The following is a 5,547-nucleotide window of genomic DNA, read 5'->3' as shown; positions in this document are numbered from 1 at the left end:
GCTGGCCCCCTGCAGGACTTGGAAGCCGCTTGGAGGCTCCTGGGCTGCCTGTTGCAGGGGCCCGGCAGAACCCGCAGAAGGAGCTCAGTGGCATCAGCTTCCGGACACAAGCCAACCCAAATAAGAACTTGCCGGCTCTGAACCCCCAGGACCCAGCGGGAGCCTCAGGCTGCTCGGCTCAGGCAGTCATCCACGGAGACACAATGTGGCCTGGCCACGGGGAGAAGCGGCGCAGCTCTCCCCAAGGCCACAGCCCGGCGCTGTGGTACTCAGGCTCACCATAGGCCGCGTGGGTGCCATCAGCCTCCACAGGCTCAAGGGTGGCGGCCAAGGTGGCGGAGGCAGTGTAGGTGGGCTGGCCTCTCCACCGTCGTCGGCAATCCGCGGCAGATCCCTGGGTTGCCACGGAAAAAACCTTGGCTTTCTTCTGGGCCCCTTAAGGTCAGGGGCAGCCCCTCTGTGGTTCCACTCAGGTGTCCTTCATATCCCTTATGGTTGATTCAAGGGCGCTTCAAAAAAGTTCGTAGAAAAATGGATTTTTCCACACAGTTTTGGAAACCCTCATATATAGTATTTCCTTTTTAGTATCTCCTCTTGCTGGAAATGCAGTCTTCCGCCACACAGGATTCTCTCCCTCTGCTTGCTGCACAGTGGTATCCCACCATCCAAAACCCATGGCGTCCAGCCATGCAGTGGTTGCCCACTCCCAGCGACCCCCTGTCCCAGGGGAACAGTGCTCTCCACAGTTTTCAGTGGCGGGTTTTTCAAAAGGAGACCACCAGGCCTTTCTTCGCAGATGCCTTGGGTGGATTCAAGTCTCCAACCCATTTCCAGTCCCCAGAGATCTGTGCAGGGTTTATAAGCAGCCATAGCTGTGGGGGTGATTCTGACTCAAGGACAGGCATGTAGGGCCAGATGAGGGTTTGGGATTAGTCCTGAGGACAGTGAGACTTTTCCGGAAGATTTCAAGCAAGAGAAAGACACAATCAGATTTATGGTTTTGATCTCTCGCCTTCTTGATCACGGAGGGGAAAGATGGAAGGAAGTATGAATAAATGAGTGAATTCCAAAGTTATTTGGGGATGAGGACCATGACTACCGCCGCCATCACCCCGTGAAACTGGAACCTGCTCTGTTAACAACACACCATTCTGCTCCAATAAGCCCCACTGCATGCGGCTCCTACCCCATTGCTCAGAACGACCTGGGAGAGAGCAGATGGTGGGCCAGCGTGCAATGCGGACAGGAGAGGACCCGGCCTTGCAAAGGGAACTCCTGTTGGAAAGAGAGCAAACTTGAGGCCTTCGGAACTCTGAGCAACTGCAGAGAGAGGCTAGTGTGTCCTATGGTTGGGTTCTGGCGCAGAACCCCAGGACGTGCTGAAGACGAGCCAAAGGGCAGTTCCAGGAGGGCCTGGGCAGAATTGTCAGACTCAGAGCCTCACCATTTTCCTTGTGAGCCATTGGCGATCAATGCCAGCAGCATGCTGGATGGTTTGTGTGGTATAGAGACTTGAAGCAAAATCCAATAGTCTCAGAAAATACAGGTCTCAGAGCACTGCCTTATGTCGTTATGAAGTGCTGAGCTAAAGACTCGTTCAAGAACTGATGAGGTCAGCAATCTCAAGAACTATGCCAAACAATAACAACAACAACAACAAGAACAACTCGCTGTTATGGGGCCAGTCTGATGCAGAGTGACCCTATTGGACAGGGCAGAATTCCCTCTGTGCGTTTCTGAGACTGGAACTCTGTTTTTGGTAAATGTTTATGGTTTTACTTTCTTCATCCATTTGAAGATGCTTTTAAACAGCAAAATAAGTTGCATCAGCTCTCTGCTCACAGCAGAGGTATGAATCACAGAAGGTACATGTGTTAGTGTGGGTGGACTAAAGAAACAAATTCATAGACATTCATATGTGTGTAAGATAGAGCTTTCTATAAAGAGCAATTGTACATTAAGGAAACATCCCAGCCCAGGCCAAATCAAGTCCATAAATCCGATATTAGCCCATAGGTCCAATACCAATCTATAGAGCCCTCTTCTGACTCATGAAACACATGCAATGACACCAAATGCAGGAAGATCACAGGCCAGTGGGTGGGGACTCTTGTGGATCCACTGGTGGTAGAGGCATCTCAGTGCTGACAGGGGTCTCCATGTGGCTCCTCCAGCTTAGAGCACTAGCATAGTTCCATGTGTCTTGTCAGCTGTAATGTCTCCCAGGGAGTGAGCCTGCATCCTGCCTCCAGCGAGCTATTTTAACTCCTTCACGTCTTCAAATGAGGTCCTCAAGCTGCCATCCCATTGACAGGCTAAGCTCCACCCCTTGACTCTTAAGCCTCAAATTGACAACAGATTATGTTACTACCACAATAGTATAACAATAAGTAATGCATGAAAAAACCATAACTAGTAGCCTAAATACAGAACTAGACAGAATTACATCAGTTATGTGAATAATTGCTCAATTAAAACCCACATAGGTACAATCAAAATAAAGAATGAAATTATAATTAGTGGTCAGAATCAAATCTGAAGAAATTCCTTGATAAAATATAAATCCGTTGTCTGGAAATTAGAAATGAAACTATCAATTGAAGGAGAGAGCTAGGCTCTTATTAATCCCACCTGCAAAGATAAGGAAATAAGTGGCCAAGTCTCTAGCACTGAAGTTAGGTATTTTTAGCTGCTTTACCTATAGTATTCATATATAAAAATGTGAAGTGCTTTTCTCTAATTTAAAAATCGAAAGAATTAAAAAACAAGGCATTAAATACTTGGGGAAAAAAGTACAGATCAACAAAATGTATATATTCTGTCATGAAAACTCCACACCAACATTCTACACTTGGGGAAAAAAATACAAACAGGATCTATTAGAAATTTATGTAGCAATAATTTAGTTCAAACCATGCCATAAAAGTACATTAATCAAGATATACAAGCTTTTGTAGGTTCTGAAACTGAAGGACTTTTTATTAATCTCTGCAGAATCCTTAAAACCTGTGGGACTTAAAATGTGCTAGCCTTTCTATTGCGAGGTAAGTTATATACAACGATGATGAAAAAAATTAACAGACCAGTTGTCTGTTATGAATCATTCCAGCTTTGTTCAACAATAGCCCAAACTCTTCTCAGATTCTCGTTTGTTTTCCCTGTGAAGCTGCACTGCTTTGCTATTGGCTAGACTCATTGGATTTGGTTCATTCAGCAGAGACTGAATTGATGTTAAGATAGAAGATACATCATGTTGGGCTCCATCGGTTCTGAAGGATATCGAAACATATGCTACCATCAGCGCACACATTTGGATGAAACTTTTTTTGATAAAAACCTAACAGTTGGTGGTTTATTTGGATAGTCTTCAAAAAATTCTATTACTAGTGTTCTTCAGGTAGGGCGCCACTAACACCCACAGACACCCACAGGTGGGACCTCTTGCAAGGGCTTGAAAGCCTGCATGAGCTTCCTTCTGGTTGGGGTTGACCTTCTCCCTGACACCCCGAATCTGAAAGAAAAGAGTCCCACAGATCCCCCAGGCCCCAGTGTGGGGGCCGGAGTCACTGAGACTTTAACTCTTTATGGGAGTAGAAAGCCTCATCTTCCTCCCTCTGGGTGCCTGGTGGTTTTGAACTGCTGGCCTTGCCCCTAGCAGCCTGAGGAGTCACCCACTTCACCACCAGGGCTCTCAACTTGTGTCCACCTCATGATGTTTCCCTATGACAGAATAAATCTGTTCCTGAGGATTTCAGTGGCTGGTTTTTCAGCAATAGATTGCCAGGACTTTCCATGTTTGGGTAGCCTGGATTCTCCAACTTCGCAGTTAGCAGCTGCACCCCAGGGATTCTGGAAAGTTCCTGCCAAGGCGCTAATGTTGAAACTACAGCACCCTCTACCATCATGTGGCGGTGCACACACTTTCTTTTCTAGGGCAAGTGAGTTTCCGTACACACCTAAACTCACTCACAGCGTGTGGTACAGAGCAAAAGACCTTGTATATACCCCATGATGAAACCAGATTCATAATTATTCTATAGTTCACTTTTTTGCGTGTGGGAAGGATATACCAAAGCATTTTCCATCTCAACGTTTTTACGTGTTCAGTCCCTGACACTAATTACGCTCATCACTGTCTGTTTCCCGGTTTACATTTAATGTTTAAGCACATAGAAGGAGTGCTTACCTCATTCCATATAAAAGTTTGCTCTACTTAAGACAAAAGAGGCAGAAGCATTCACAGAAAGGAACCAGGGGAGTATTTCCTCTTCTGAATTTATTTCTACTTATTCTCTGACTTTTAGCTCTGATTTCCTCTTGTGACTTCTACCTTCCTATACAAGCGATAGTTTATATTTCCTATAATCTTTTAAAAGCTTGAAGTTTGGCAAATTAAGACAGTGTCATCTTTCTCCTTTGGAAGAAGAAACTGCAGTCTTGTCTTCTGCCTAAATCATTTTATGGGCCATTAATTGAATAGATAATCTTTCTCAGCGAAGGCTGAAGGGTCATTTACCATTTTCAACTTGACAGCAATCCGTGAGCACAGAAAGCAATGTAAAAAGAGGTGAAGACCATGCTTTTAGGAAGACCCAGGCCTAACTGGCTTTAGCAATCTACTCACTTCAGTCTCTTATGTTGCTTTCAAATATAAGTGAGATGACTACTGATTTTTTACTACAAAGAATCTGTATGATTGGAAATGGTTCATTTTTAACAATCTGCTGTTCTGATAATTATGTGTTAGGAAAGGAGGGGATACATTTTGCTTTTCAAGGTCCCCCCAAAAAGGCCAAAGATATTGCCTCCCAAATACCCACCCCTTGCGCCCTTGAATATCTATTTTAACCCTGACAAAATAACAAAACACCATCTCAGCCATGTTCATGTGTATAACTCAGTACTATTAACTACATTAGTCATGTGTGACCACCCCATTAAACCACTGCCAACAAGTCAATTCTGACTCATGGGTTTTCGAGGTTTTGTCATTTTTCCTTTTAATGTATAAGAAAGCGCTTTAAAAGAAAACAGAAAAGAGCTTTATATCAAGAATTAATCGTGTGTCAATAAAGCATCAAAGCCAAGTGCAGCTCAAGTCCACAAGTCCCTTTTCAGACTACGCAGCCACGCGCAATGAATGATGCAGAAGGCAGGAAGAGCACGGGCCGGTGGGTGCAGCGCTGTGTGGATCCAATGCAGTGTCCACATCACAGGGCTCGCTCAGCTCTCAGAGTGGCTTGCCAACAGGAAGGTGAAGGCAGAGAGCCATTTAACTTGATCCCATCAAAGGAAGCCATCAAGCTGCGACCTGATTGACAAGCTAAACTCCACCCATGTCTTCTTAAAGGTATCATGTGGGCACACGAAAACCCTCAGTATCACACTCCATGTCTTGTCACTTGGCACTTTTACACAATTCTCTTATGCATACATAATCAGCAGACATTAATGAAATCATACTTGCACCTAACAGCATATAGCTAGCATACATATAAGTGAAAGCACCCTGACTCATATTTGTACCTGGTGCATTATATATATACA

The 5,547-nt window shown here is 44.8% G+C and overlaps 1 pseudogene; it reads right to left on the bottom strand.

Moving 5' to 3' along the window:
- Positions 1 to 3,093: 3,093 nt before the first annotated feature.
- LOC115869717 overlaps positions 3,094 to 5,547 on the bottom strand; it is a 12,667-nt pseudogene continuing 10,213 nt past the window's right edge.

The sequence above is a fragment of the Echinops telfairi genome, unplaced genomic scaffold, assembly GCF_000313985.2.
Source record: "Echinops telfairi isolate 266 unplaced genomic scaffold, ASM31398v2 ScPeMD7_1;HRSCAF=3_0, whole genome shotgun sequence".
Classification (NCBI taxonomy): Eukaryota; Metazoa; Chordata; class Mammalia; order Afrosoricida; family Tenrecidae; genus Echinops; species Echinops telfairi.
Note: the sequence above shows the minus strand (reverse complement) of the source record. Positions and strands in the feature narration are given on the sequence as shown.